At 52.3% G+C, this 14731-nt stretch overlaps 1 long non-coding RNA gene across 1 annotated transcript in view; it reads left to right on the forward strand.

Annotated features, from left to right (window-relative positions):
- Positions 1-353: 353 nt before the first annotated feature.
- LOC132488835 (uncharacterized) overlaps positions 354-14731 on the forward strand; it is a 55294-nt gene continuing 40916 nt past the window's right edge. Inside the window, exons 1-3 of the long non-coding RNA XR_009531815.1 lie at positions 354-585; positions 6351-6477; positions 7290-7399. This is a non-coding gene — a long non-coding RNA (uncharacterized LOC132488835). The remainder of the gene's footprint in view (positions 586-6350; positions 6478-7289; positions 7400-14731) is intronic.

Genomic DNA, 14731 nt, shown 5'->3' on the forward strand with positions numbered 1-14731 from the left:
CTGGCGCAGTGGTTGAGAGTCCGCCTGCCGATGGAGGGGAAACGGGTTCGTGCCGTGGTCCGGGAAGATCCCACATGCCGTAGAGCGGCTGGTCTCGTGAGCCACGGCCGCTGAGCCTGCACGTCCGGAGCCTACACAACAGTGAGAGGCCCGCGTACCGCAAAAAAAAAAAAAAAAAAAAAAAAAAAAAGGTGAACAGCTCGCAAGTTTCCCGGAGAGGATGGTCACATGACCTCGACCTGGCCAGTCAGCATGTTCCATCCTCCCTGGCCACCGTGATTGGCTCAGGGGTGGGCTAGTGACCAATCAGGGCCCAGGGTGGGGCCTTGTGCTGGAATCCTGAGGAAGAGAAGCCATGTTTCTCTCGGGAGTGGCGGGGACAGAGGCTAGCCCGGGGCAGTTGGAGGGGACTTGACTTCAGCCTGTGGCAGTTGGTGGCCGTCTTGCTCCCATCAAGGTACAGCCGCCTGCGTGAGCATGACACCAGTAAGCAGAACCCACAGGCGGGGAGAGACGGTTCCTGCTGACGCCCCTGAGCTCCAGGTGCAGCCTGGCTGTAAGCCGTCCACCTGTGGACTTAGTTACGTAAGTCATTCTCTCCTGCTTGTTTGTTAGCCTGTTTGAGCCACTTTGGGTTTTCTGTCCAGCTGGCTAAGTGGAGACCCTGGAATCGCAACTGTGTGGGTTTCGTCTAGCTTCACGGAAGAACTTCCAGATAACACTGGAGACTCCAGTTTAATCTGGATATCCGAATGGATTCAAGCGGTATCTATTGGTGCCAGCTGTAAATTCTAGGATCACCCAAATTAGTCCTCACAGGATTAGTCCCATTAAGGTAGCAATCCATGTCCCCGTTTAGAGGACAAGACTGGGGCTCAGAGAAGGGAGGTAACTGGGCTACAGTGAGGAAGTGTGGAGCCAGACAGAACCCCCAGATCCTGCTGCTTGAACTCTGGGGAAGCCACATGGTATGGCTTGTTCTTTAGACGGGACTAAGGTACCCAGCAGTGCTTGGGCCAAAGTGACTCCACAGGCATTTTGATGGCTGGAGGCTTCTGGCCATGGTCGGGGTGGGGCGATGTCCCTGAGGCTCTGAAGGCCCACGGTGTGCAGGCTCAGGGGGCACAGAGAGGAGAAGGCAGAGGCCTGCCCCGGAGGTGTTCACAGACCAAATATGGACGGGCCAGACAGGCAGACAGGGTACCATAGCGCCTGAGCTGCTTTCACAGGTGAAGGTTGGGGGTCTTTTATTTCTCTATGGGACAAAGCTCTTAGCCTCACATTGAGTCCCATTAGGGACATAAATAGTGTCCCTTTCATGTCCCTTCAGTATAAGAGTCCACCCCAAAACTTCCCCTCCCTTCCCTTGTCAAGGCCTCCACACAGGTGAGCAGGGCTCTTTTAATGCAGTTCTGCAGATTTTTTGAGCTAAGGATTTAGAATAACGAGGCAAGGAGGGCCCTGCCCCACAGGAGGGCAGGGTGGGCAGGTGGTGATGAGTCACCTGTACAACCTCAGCCGGCTGAAGTGTCAGCAGCAGCAGGAGAGCCGCAGCCAAGCGCTGAGTGGGTGCAGAATTAGTGGATTAAATGTGTTCATCCAGCAGCCTCTGGGATGGTGGGCCCTGGAGCACAACTGTAAGTGTGGAAGAGGGAGGATCCCCAGTGCCTGGACCCCCACCTTCTAGAAATCTGGGTTGAGATGTGACTTTGAAATCACAACACGGGTTCAAAGCTGGCTCCAACACTTGGGCCTCCGTTTTCTCATCTGTAAAATGGGAATATTGAAGTCTCTCCCTCTTAGGGTGGGGAGGGGATTAAATGGGATGACAGGTAGAGCACAGGGGCTGGCTGGGCTGAGCGTCCACCTAGGCATGCTGTTGTTGCTGCTAAACCACTGTCTTCTGGGCCAGGGTCGGCACGCTTTTCCCAAAAATTATTTCCCAGCACTCTGCTGTTGTAGAGCAAATGCAGCTTCGGCAACAGGTTGTCCACGCTCTCACCCCTGATTGCTGAGATATAGATATTGGGTATGATTGTCACATAACACTGTTAGTTTTAGGCATCATGACTTGATATATGTACATATTGTGTAATGATCACCACAGTAAGTTTAGTTACCATCACCACCACACACAGGTACAGATTATTTTTCTTGTGATGAGAACTTTGAAGATCTTCTCTCTTAGCAACTTTCATATACACAACACAGTGATGTTGACCACAGTCACTTTGCTGTACATACATCCCCAGGGCTTGTGTATCTTACAGCTGGAAGTTTGTGCCTTTTGACCCTCTTTGCCCATTTCACCAGCCCCCTCAACACCCCGCCTCTGGTAGTCACCATCCTGTTCTCTGTTTCTGTGAGTTTGGTTTATTTTTTCAACTCCATAAGTGAGGTTATATCTTTCTCTGTCTGACTTATTTCACTTAGCATAATGCCCTCAAGGTCCATCCATGTTGCAAATGGCAAGATTTCCTTTTTTTTTATGGCTGAGTAAGATTCCATTATATATATAATTTATATATATATATATATATGTCACATTTTCTTCACCCATTCATGTGTCGATGGACACCTAGGTTGTTTCCATGTTACTGAACACAAGTCCATGTGCCCGATGCACAGTGAAGCCAAACAAACACCAGAGTGTGAAGCAGAGAAAGGTTTATTGTAGGGCCAGCAAGGAGAGGGGTGGCTCATGCCCCCCAAATCCCGAACTCCCCAAAGGGTTTCAGGTGAGGGAGGGGGGGCCACAGGGTGTGTGATCAGCTTGTACACGATTCTCTGATTGGTCGATGGTGAGGTGTCACAGGGGTTAACTTTATCAGTCCTTAGGTGCCAGTAGGTCTGGGGGCTCATGATCATCAAGTAGTTAATTTTTTCCACTTGGTGGGGGTTTTTAGCATCTGAAAAACTCAGGAAACATGTGTGAGATACTATTATCTGGCTACTTCAGAGAGGAGCTACAGCAGAGAATAGGGGGGAGGGGTCTGTCCCGGGAAGGCCCCATAGGGTCCTGCTCGGTTACATCCATATCTTGGTTATTGTAACTAATGCTGCAGTGAGCTGCCTTCCACGTCCACTGCAGGCCTGCAGCCCTGCTGGCAGCATAAAGCGGGTCGTGAAGGACACAGGCCGTGGGGCTTCCCTGCTCCCTCTCTGTGCCTCAGTGTCCTTGGCTGTAACAGAGTACTAGTAACACGGCCTCCAGGAAAACTCACAAAGACCCTGCTTTGTGACCTTGGGCAGCCACTGCCCTCTCTGTGCCTCAGAGACCTCATGTATAATAAAGAACTTGTAACTGGGCTGCAGCAGGACTCACTACGGTCCTGCTTTGTGATCTTGGGTGGCCCCGTCCCTCTCTCTGGCTCAGTGTCCTCATCTGTATTAAAGGAGAGGTAACAGGCACCCCAGAAAGGCTCCCTAAATCCTGCTGTGTGACCTTTGGTGGCCCCTGCCCTCTCTGTGCCTCAGTGTCCTCATCTATGATAGAGAACTAGTAACAGGGCCCCAGGAGGGCTCACTGAGAGCTGCTCTCATCAGCTGCCCCATCATTACAGAGGAAGGGGGAAGGAGGCCTGCTGCAGGTACAGGATTACCTCCCTCTGCTCCCCACACCTTCTGAGCCATTGTGCATGCTGTTCCACCAAGCACACCTGTCCCCTGTTCCCCCAGATCACATGGTGGTGATGCTCCAAGGCCACCCCAGTCACCTGACCTCCCCTCCCCATCAAATGTATTCTCCTTTCTCCTTGAAGCCCTTGACATCACTGCCTTCTCATCTGGTTTATTTGGTCCCTTGTGGTCAGGTGCCCAGGCTCCCCCCATGCCCCAAGCTCCCATGCCAGGACCAAGTACCCAGCAGGTGCTCAATACAGGTTTAGGGCTGCAGGGAAGGCTCACTCACTCCCCTGCACAAGGATGCTCCTCTGGGGGAGGTCAGCTCCAGCACGAAGGGCAAGCCTAGTCTGGTAGGTAGAGGGCTGGATCAGAGAGAGCGAGTGTGTGTGTGTACGTGTACGTACGAGTGGTCTTAAAGCTCCAGCTGCCGAAGAGGGCTGGATCAGAGTGTGTGTGTGTGTGTGTGTGCGTGTGCGTGTGCGTGTGTGTGTGTGTGTGTGTGTGTGTGTGTGTGTACGAGTGATCTCAAAGCTCCAGCTGCCGAAGATCTGCTGAAGGAAAGGGCAATCCCAGAAGAGCCCTGTTCCCTCCATACCCTGACCTGGGGGCTGGTTCCTGGGAATGAAGCTGTCCCCTGAACACCCATGAGGAGGCAGTGGGCAGGGGTGGGGACGTGGGCACAGGGGCTGTGCAGTGACAGGGCATCCAGCCTGGACCCTGCCTCAGGGTGGCTGCCCAGCCCACCCTTGGTCTTAAACTAAGGGCCTCGAACTAGGGCTCAGGGGCAAGTCTAGATTTTTAAAATTAATTCTAACACTTAAAAACTAGACGATTTCAGGCAAAAACCCAGGCTTCTAGCTTTGTTAGTTTGTTAGTTTTGATATGAAGTGAGAAGTTCTGGCATCCTGGGTGACGTTCCCTCTGGGCAAAGCTCTTCTGGGGCTGAGTGGGAGCCCTCTCTGGATGGAGCTTGTGTCCCCAGATCATCACAGTCCCCACCGCCCCCTAAGATTCCCCCGGGCCCAGGCCCTCCCCCAGCCTCTCCTTGCCTGGCCCCTGGAGACATCTGAGTTTGCAGTCCTCCCTGTAGCCCTCACTGCTTCACAAGGCACATGAGGGCCACAGTCGTGTGGAGCCTGCCCTGAACGCTGGGCGGGTGGGATAAATGGGCTGAGAGTGTAGCCTTCAAAAGAGGGGTTCCTCGCATGTCCTCTGAAGGCAGCCACGAAGGGGTGGGAGTGGGAGAGGCCCAGGGCCAGGGGCTCTGGAAAGTGTCCCCTGGATGCCCTGTCTTCTGGCTCCAAAGCTGCCCCCTAACCTCTGCCCTTTTCCCACCCCTTCATGCATTGCTGCACCCATGCTTTCTGCAAACCCTGGCCATGCCGAGGCCCGCTTCCAGGGTCAGCCCTGAGGGTCACAGCCACAGGCCCCCAGCCCTGCTCCTCCTCTGGCAGGTCCAGCAGCTGACTGTCGCTGTGGGGTGGCCACTGCCAGACCCCTTTACAGTGAGAAGATGGAGCCTCCCAGGGGATAAGGGACTCGCCCAGGATCACACAGACTTAGAGCTTATAACTGAGGTCTGCTGGTCTCTCAGCTGGTCCTGAGAAGCAGACCATGTCCCAAGGCGTCAGGTCATCCTCAGGCCGTGACAACCAGGAGAGGTGAATGCAGAACGGGTGAATGGGTCACAGTGGGACGGATGCCCCGGGCAGGCAGGGTCAGGGACAAGCCCTCAGAAGAGCAGGGTCTTGAAGGGTGAGGGCGTTGCTGCTGGTGAGTAGAGGAGAGGGGCTCCTGCTGGAGGCCCGGCCATGTGAGGGCCTGCAGGTGTGATGCAGCATGGGATTCAGGCTCCCGTGTTGAGGCGGGAGCAGCAGGAAGTGACAGGAGGTGACCCTGGGAGCCCCTGGACTCCCCTCCTCCTGCCGTGACCTCCTCCTCTCTCTCCGCCTCCCCTCTGCCTGCCCCGAGGGCCAGCCCCTGAGCCATCTCTTCCTCCGCGTCCTGTGTTTCCATCCTGTCCAGTCTCAGCTCAGACGTAACAGGTAGATCCCACTGCTGAAGTGGTGATGAGTTTCTCACTACTGAGGGGCACTGTCGTGACACGGCTTCCAAGTTAAAAAAAAATTAAAATTGAAGGAGGTGGGGGAGGAAGGTGCAACTGAGGTCAGCGCGGGAGCTTGAGACCCAGATGAAGCGGGGCAGGGGGGCAGCAGACGGGGCCTGAGGGCGTCTGGATGTTCACTAACTGGGGTCCTCAGGGCGGAGACCGTCATGCTCACTTCACAGCCGCCTGGTGCCAGACACAGCTGGGCCCAGGGAGGCCACTCAGTAAACACGCGCTGACTTGACCCGGATTCACCTGTTTCCACTTTAAATCACTGGGATAGAATTTGCTAAACTCAACAGATGGTGACCCAGACTCAGGTTAATTAGCAAGAAAGGTGAAACCAAGGATTATAAATAAAAGCAACAAACAGACTGGAGAGAAAACTAAGAATCCACATGGATAGCTAAGACTCTGGACCTGCAGCCCACTGTGGCCTCAGGCCCTTTGAACTGGCTGTAGCCTCAGCCGGGAAGTCTCTCCCTCTGCATCGCTCGCTCCCTAAACACCTCCAGGAGTTCGCTCCAACGTCCTGCCTGACTTTGTTTTTCACCATGGAACATCTCACTGCCTGACTTTGCCTATATTTTACTTATTTTTCTCTGTCTCATGCCCCCAGGCTGTCTGCTGCATGAGAATGGAGACCAGGTGTCTGGAGCCCGCCCGGCACACAGTAGGGCCTCAGTGAACGTGCACTGGGTGTGTGGACGCTGAGGCCACGGACGAGAACGTTCCAGGCAGTGATGGTAAGAGCCGTTGATTCACTGCTTGCTGAGCCCCCTGTGTGCCTGCACTGACCTGGGCAGCGGGCCCGGCACTGACGGAGGCGCACAGTGAGCCCACGGCCTGTTAGAAGGCCACGTGCTGTGGGGACATGCAGGACTCGGGGAAGTCAGGAGGGCAGGGTGGGGGGAAGAGAGGTGGGAGACCAGGTCGTGTGGGGCCTGTGGCCCCTGCGAGGACCCTTCTGGGTGCGCAGCCAGGGGCCAGCCCTGAGCGCTGTGCAGGAATGAAGTGGCTGAGGGCTGGGGAGGCTGTCCCTGTAAACTGTGCAGGCAGGACGGCTCCTCTGAGGAGGTGACATTCGAGCTGAGCCTGAACAGACCGTGTTTCTACCTTCTGTAAACTTGGTGCTTTGTTTTTGCAGGACACCCCCTGTTCTGTGTCACCTTGACTTGGCCTCCTGCCCCCTTGTCAGCCCCCCGCCCACCCGCAGGAGGAGTCCTTTTAGGGCCCAGTTTTTTGGGGGGTTTTTTTGGCTGCATCTCGCGGCTTGCAGGATCTTAGTTCCCCAACCAGGGATCAAACCCAGGCCCTTGGCAGTGAGAGTGCCAAGTCCTAACCACTGGACTGCCAGGGAAGTCCCCCAGCACCCACTTTTCAAATACAAACCAAGCACCTCCTCTGTTGGACTCATGCTCTGAGCCACTGTCCACCTGCCCTGCTCCCCCAGGGTCAGGTTCCAGGCCGCTGGGGGCCCCTACAGCCCAGAGCCCATGAAGCTGCTCAGCCTGGCCGGTCTTCAGCCTGTTCACCCTGCTTGCCGTTCCCTCCACAGAAGCTGCGATGAAGGCTCCCATCCGTCTGTCTGTCCACGGCTCCGGGCTCCTCTGCCTCCTGCCCTCCGCACGCTCCCTGCATGGTGCGTCCTCCCCCTCCTCCGAGACTGTGAGTAGAAACTCTCTTTTCAGTGGCAGTTGTCTCCTGATCTGCTGGCCTTACTGAACCTCAAATTTTCTACTAAACATTCTATTTTAAACCAGCCTACGAGACACTTTGCAGACACTTACAGTAAACAAATGAAGGATAAGTGAACTGTACACCTTTTTACAATATCGTCAAGTTTAATAATTTAATTTTTAGAACTCATTTTCCCATAAAATCACAGGCTCCATCAGGGTGGAGGGTGTATAAAAATCACGTGGACAGGACCAGACCCCTGTGAGGTCCTAACTATCCGTCTCCCCAAACTGAGGGCTCAGGCCCAGGCTTGACCAAGTCCCAGTCTCTGCCTTCGCACTTTGAGTGCAATTTGGTTTGTTCTCAAGTTAAGCTTTTACGCTTGTCAGCTTAGCAGGGAAATTGTCGGTTCTAAACTCATCTTTCCAGCAATAATCAAGTCACATGGGGTGGGAGAAACGGGGAGAGGTTGGTCAAAGGGTAAAAGTTACAGCTCTGCCTGCCGAGTGAGTCTAGAGATGCAGTGCATGGCAGGATGAGTGCAGTTAACGACACTGCGTCGTGTCGGGGAGACTTGCCAGGGGAGCAGACTTGAGGTGCACAGGCCACAACCAAAAAGTGATGGTTACCTGAGCAGATGGACATGTTAGTTAGCTCGCCTGGAGCTCCACTGTGTACACAGACACCAAAACGTCATGTTGTACACCTGAAATTCATACAATTTTTATCAAAAACGAGCTCTGTGACGTGAGCGGCCAGCAGCTGTACCCGGACGCTGTGACTTCAACAGTGGCAGAAATGACACTCCTGCCAGGATCAGGCCCTGCAAAGGGACGGGCGGCGTTTGCTTCCTCGCTCTTGGAAACCAGCCCCCAGGCTGTGAAGAAGCCCGGCAGCCACATGGAGGAGGACGAGGCCAGCCACCAGCCCAGCTGAACCCCGGGTGGCAGCCACTGTGAGGGAGGCCTCAGCTGAAGTCACACACGCAGCAGAGATGAGCCGTCCCCCCGGGCCCTGCCCGAAGCGTGAAGTCCCGCAGGAATAAATGATGACTGTTTTAAACCACTGCGTTTAGGGGTGTTGGTTTCATAGCAGCAGGTCCTGAAACGCTGCCGCCCCTCGCCCTCCCCCCATGCCTGCTCCAGGCCTTCCACTTCCACTCACCCCTGTTACAGACAGAGTGTTCCTGTCCCCCCAATTCATACGTTGGGGTCCCAGCCCCCCAGCGTGGCCGTGCTTGGAGACGGAGCCTGTAAGGAGGCACAAAGATTGAACGTGGTCCTAAGGGTGGGGCGTAACCCAGTAGGGCCGGGGTCCTGACATAGGAGGAAGGGGCTCCAGGGCTCCCCCCACCACGTGAGGACCCCGTGAGGAGGAGAGTCCACACCAGACACCCACCCGCCAGACTGTGATCTGGGACTTCCGGCCTCCAGAGCTGTGGGAAGACACACTTCTGTTGTTCAAGCCGCCCAGCCTGTCGTGGCAGCTGCTGCACATTCATCATACACCCTCGAGCCTCGAAGCCTCTGCACACACCCTCCCACCTGCCTGGATGCTTCCCGCAGCTCACACCTCCTGGCTAGGGCCACTCTCAGCAGCTGTGTTCCTAAGTCGGGGAGCAGGGGGGAGGTGGGAGGCATCCGCCAGGCCTCCCTCCCTGTTCACCCCTCTCAAAGCTGCTCCCTCCACCGCCCAGCACGGGTCAGTCTGCAGCTGCAGCTTCGATTTCTTTAAATAATGGTTTGATGGATGTTCCCCCTCCTCCCAGGTCTGCACGGGGCCTGGCACACATATGTGCGCCATCTTTAGAAAAGACGCTGGCCTTGACCGGGAAGGTAAGGGCACCCTTTGACCCAGATGTTCAGCTCCTGAGTGTAAATGCCAGTGAAACGTGGGGCATGGCTGGGCGGTGTGTCCCCAGGCCCCGGGCTAGAACAGGCCTTGCGTGTCTCATCAGAATGGATGCATGTGGCCCGTCCACACGAGGGACACTGAGTGGCCATGGGAATGCTGGAGCCAGACCACCCCGGGCAGCAGGGAGAGTCTCCCAGGCAGCTTTGTATGTCTCCTGTGTGTACATCAAGGTTTAATGGAAAAAATGAACAATTGTTCAGCCAAATGGTGAGTTGTTACTTTTAAAAGGGGTACAGAGCCCCCAGATGCTCCTCAAACACCCAGGCCCCTTGTCACAGGTGGGCAAACCTGGGCTCCCTGGCAGCACCCCGCTCCCCGACCTCACTGGTAGCAAGTGAGTGACCAGCAGGTAGCTCCCAGTTGCCTGAGTGTAAACCCCTTTTCCAGAAGGACCCTGGACTCCCTGCCCAGCAATTCCAAGTGGACATCAGCACGCACCAGCAGGGCCTCAGTGCCTGGACGCTGGCAGGTGATGAAGACCAGGATGGCCTGCAGACCATGTGCTCTCTGCCTGCCGCGGGCCAGCGACAAGGCCAGCTCAGCCCCCTGTCAGCTGGAGACTCTCCACAGCCGTCCTCAGGACAGTTCTCGGGACGGGGGATGCGCGGTTCCTCCTCCAGCCTCCCCACCCCTCAGGGCCCTGGGAGCAACCTTGTCTTCGTCTGCTTACTGCTCTGTCTTCCTCCACGAGGAGTAGGAGTGTGTTAGGCGCACCGCAGGGTCCCCGGTGCTAAGACTGGCAGAGGCTCCCAGCTAAACGGCTGAGGGGCGGTGACGCAGCAGTGCCAGGAGCCCCGTGTCCTGGGACGTCCTGTGTCTGAGCGGCCAGGACGCACCAGGGAACAGGAAAGGACCCTGAGCAGGCCTTCCTGGTCGCTGCCCAGTCCCTCCCCTTACTGCCTGCCAAGCGACCCCAGAATGTCACTCAACCTCCAGGAGCCTCATCTGTGGATGAAGGGTGACAGGAACAGTTACCCCAAGAATGTGGAAGGAGACAAGTCAGACACCCGGCCCGGAGGGGTTGATGGATAAAGCTGCTTCTCTCACCAGCTGCCTGAAGGTGTAACCGAGGATGTGAGCTCCCTGCCACTGGGCGGTGCTCGTGGGCAACTCTGCGGGGCTGGAGGGAAGGGTGACTTCTGTGGTGGGTGATGCAGGGCCTGACACCGGGCAGGCTCCAGGGAAATGTTTGCTGCCTGCACCCACGACGGAGTTGGCCCAACCTCACATGCTAATAGCAGAGTCACATTTAAACCAAGGACGGTGCATTCAGAGGACATGCTTGCTGGTCCTACGGCAGAGGAGTAACGCATGACGCAGAGAGGGGTGGACAGAACTCCGGTGGTGGCACCTGTGTGGGCGGGGGTGGCATCAGTGTGGGCAGGGCAGCCGGCGGAGGAAGCATCCCGGAGCCCTCTAGTTTCCTGCCCAGGAGGATGAGAACCAAGAACAAGATGACTTTCCAAACTGGTGTGAATGGATGCAAGGTCACAGAAGCAGCCTCATAGCCCTTAACCCACCCCCAGGGCCCTGTCCCCAGAAGGTCTTAAAGAACCAGGTTGAGGCTTTACATGTGCACGTGCTCAGGCCAGAGATGCCTTAGTTTGGGCTGCCCTAGCCACACCTGGAGATACAGATTCTGGCACAAGGAGTTTATTTGGAGGTGAAGGCAAGGTTGTAGGGAAGTGAGAAGAGGAAGAGAAGGTGACTAACTATGGCTGTTATCAAGCTGCCCGCCGCTGCGGAGCCCCCACTAGAGGATCCCCCCACTGCAGGATCCCCCCACTGTGGGCAACAGGAATTGGCCCACTAGGGAGCCTGGGAGCCAGTGCAGAGAGGCGGCTGGGGTCCTGGCTGAGTCTGCTCCTTGGGACGCTAAGCCTTCACACTGCAGCCTGCCTCAAGGAGGCCGAGGGGTCTCCAGCAGCAGAAGTCGCCAAGCAGAGAGGTGCTGGCATTTGGAAGTGAGAGGAGGCCAGGGCGAGGGGCTCTGGCAGCCAGCACTGCCTGGACTGAGAGAGAGCTTCCTGCTGTCCTTATCATAAGACCGTGGATAACTGGCCCACCGTGTGGACTTCAGAAGGTCAGGGGTACACTTGATCATCTTGTCACCCTTGCCTTGCCTTCTGTAGTGGATCCTGCAGACTGAGTCATTCAACCTGTGTGCCACCCCCTCCTTCCATGCCTTTTGTCGCTGGAAAACCTGAAATCTGTATTTCCCAGACACCCGTGCAACTAGGGTTCTGCAGGTGGCCTCAGCTCCTCTGGACAGATACCTGCCTGAGACCTAAAAAGCGGAAGTGAGCAACACAGGGTGGTGGAAGGGTGGGGCTCCTGGGTGGCAGGGAACAGAGGGGTCTGGTTCTCCCACAGCAGCAGCATCACAGACATTGGGGTTTCCATAGCAACAGTCTTGGGTGGAGTCAGGGGATTGTCTAGGCTGTGTTGTACCTGGCTGTGGGGCCTCCACTCTTGGTTCCCTGGTAGTCCTGGAATCTCAGTCTTAACACCCAGGAATAAGCCCCCTCTGCTCAAACCACAAAAAGTGGATTCTGTCATCTGTAACGAATTACTGTGACCGACACAAATTCAGATTCTGCAGTCACCTCCATTTTTCTTCCTGTGCGAAGAAATACAGGAAACTTAAGAAAAACAAGTAAAAATCATCTGTAATCCCACCATCTGTAGGTAATTGCTGTAATATTTTTGCATGTTTCCTGTTTTTTTCTATAGTCAAAATTACACAGTTTATATTATTCTCTGCCAGCTTTGCTCACTTAATGTGGATTATAAATGTGTCCCAGTAGCTTTGTTCATGTGGCCTTCAGCTCCCTAGACCAAATCAGGTTCTATTCACTTTTTTTAAACCACCATATTGGTGTACAATTGACATAGAAAAAGCTGTAACTATTTAATGTATACAACTCGATGACTTTGGAGATAAGCATGCATCTGTGAAGCCATCACCAGTCTATGCCATAAGTACATCCATCAGGTCCAAGTTTCCTCCACCCTCGCTATTTATTATTGTGATAAGAACACTTAACGGGAGACCTACCCTCTTAGCCAAGCTCTAAGTATATAACATGGCATTAAGAACCACAGGCACCGTGCCGTGCAGATCTGTGGAACTTACTCATCTTGGGTACCTGACACTTTGTACCCTTTGACCATCACCTCCCCGTTTCCCCCCTCCCCAGCCCCGAGCAACCACCCTTCTACTCTCTTCTAAGGGTTTGGCCGTCTTAGATTCCTCATATAAGTGGTACTATGTAGTATTTGTCCTTCTGTGTCTGGCTTCTCTTAGCATAATGTCCTCCATGTTCATCCATATTGTTCATCCATATTGTTGCAAATGGCAGGATTTCCTTCTTTCTTTAAAGGCTGAATAATATCCCATTCTGTGTATATACCACATTTTCTTTAGCCGTTCATCAGGCAATGCACATTTAGGTTGCTTCCATGTTTTGGCTATTGTGAACAATGCTGCAGTGAGCACGGAGTGCAGATACCTCTTTCAGATCCTGACTTCAGTTCCTTTGTGTGTATGCACAGAAGTGGCATTGCTGGGTCATCTGGTAGCTCTATTTCTAATTTTTTGTCTGGCTTTGGTGTCAGGATCATGCTGGCTTCAGAAAATGAGTTTGGAAGTGTTCTTTCTTCCATTTTTGGAAGAGTTTAAGAAGGATTGGTATTAATTCTTCAAATGTTGGGTAGAATTGCTTGTGAAGACCTGGCCCTGAGTTTTTCTTTGCTGAGAGGTGTTTGGTTACTGATTCAACCTCCTTATTTATTTTTTTATTTTATTTATTTATTTTTTTTTTTTCGGTATGCGGGCCTCTCACTGTTGTGGCCTCCCCCGTCACGGAGCACAGGCTCCGGACGCGCAGGCTCCGGATGCGCAGGCTCAGCGGCCATGGCCCACGGGCCCAGCCGCTCCGCGGCATATGGGATCCTCCCAGACCGGGGCACGAACCCGTATCCCCTGCATCGGCAGGCGGACTCTCAACCACTTGCGCCACCAGGGAGGCCCCCTCCTTATTTATTATTGGTCTGTTCAAGCTTTCAATTTCTTCGCGGTTCCGTCTTGGTAGATTGTATGTTTCTAGGAATTTATCCATTTTTTCTCAGTTGTCCAATTTATTGGCATATAATTGTTCATAATAGTTTCTAATATTTTTTTATTTCTGTGACATGTTGTAATGTCTTCTCTATTATTTGTGATTTTATTTAGTTGAGTCTTTCTTTTTTATTTCTTAATCTTGCTAAGGGTTTGTCAATATTGTTTTATCTTTTCAAAAACCACCTCTTATTTTCATCTATTTTTTGTTTTTCTATTTTCTAATTTTATTTATTTATGCTCTGATCTTCAGTTTTTTCTTTCCTGCTGCTAACTTGGATCGTAGTTTGCTCTTTTTCTAGTTCCTTGAGGTGTAAATTTAGGTTATTTGAGATCTTTCTTTTGTGAGGTAGGTATTTATTGGTATCTCTTGGTACTTTCCATTTGACTCAAAATATTTCTAATTTCCCTTTAAGTTTCTTCTTTGATTCAGTGTTATTCAAGAGGGTGTTCTTTAATTTCTGTGTGTTTATAAATGTCCCCATTTTCCCTCTGTTATTGATTTGTAATTTCATTTCATTGTGGTCAGAAAATACATTTGGGATGATTTCAATCTCCTTAAATTTGTTAAGACTTGTTTTGTGATCTATAATGTGATTTATCCTGGAGAATCCATGTGTGCTTGAGAAGAAGGTGCATTCTGCTGCTGCTGGATGTTCACTATATATCTGTTTGGTCCATTGGTTTATAGTGATGTTCAACTCTGCTGTTTCCTTACTGATTTTTGTCTGGATGTTCCATCCATTTTTGAAAGTGGAGTATTCGAGTCTCCTACTATAATTGTATGGCCATCTATTTCTCCCTTTAGATCTGTAGATGTTTGCTTTATATACTTAGGAGATCTGATGTAGGATGCATATATATTTATTTTTATTATTTATTTATTTTATAACCATTTTAAAAATTGAAGTATAGTTAGTTTACAATGTTGTGTTAATTTCAGGTCTACAGTAAAGTGATACATATATGTATATGTATATAAATGCATATATATATACTTTTTCAGATTCTTCTCCATTATAGGTTATTACAAGATATTGAATATAGTTCCCTGTGCTATAGAGTAAGTCCTTGTTGTTTATCTATTTTATATATAGTACTGTGTATATGTTAATCCCAAACTTATTTATTTGTATTAAAATTTTTTTACTTTAAAACATTTATAAAGGTTACTTTCCATTTTTAGTTATTACAAAATATTGGCTATTTCCCCATATTGTACAATACATCCTTGAGCCTATCTGACAACCAATAGCTTGTACCTCCCACTCTCCCACGCCAATATT

The sequence above is a fragment of the Mesoplodon densirostris genome, chromosome 4 (genome assembly GCF_025265405.1).
Source record: "Mesoplodon densirostris isolate mMesDen1 chromosome 4, mMesDen1 primary haplotype, whole genome shotgun sequence".
NCBI lineage: Eukaryota > Metazoa > Chordata > Mammalia > Artiodactyla > Ziphiidae > Mesoplodon > Mesoplodon densirostris.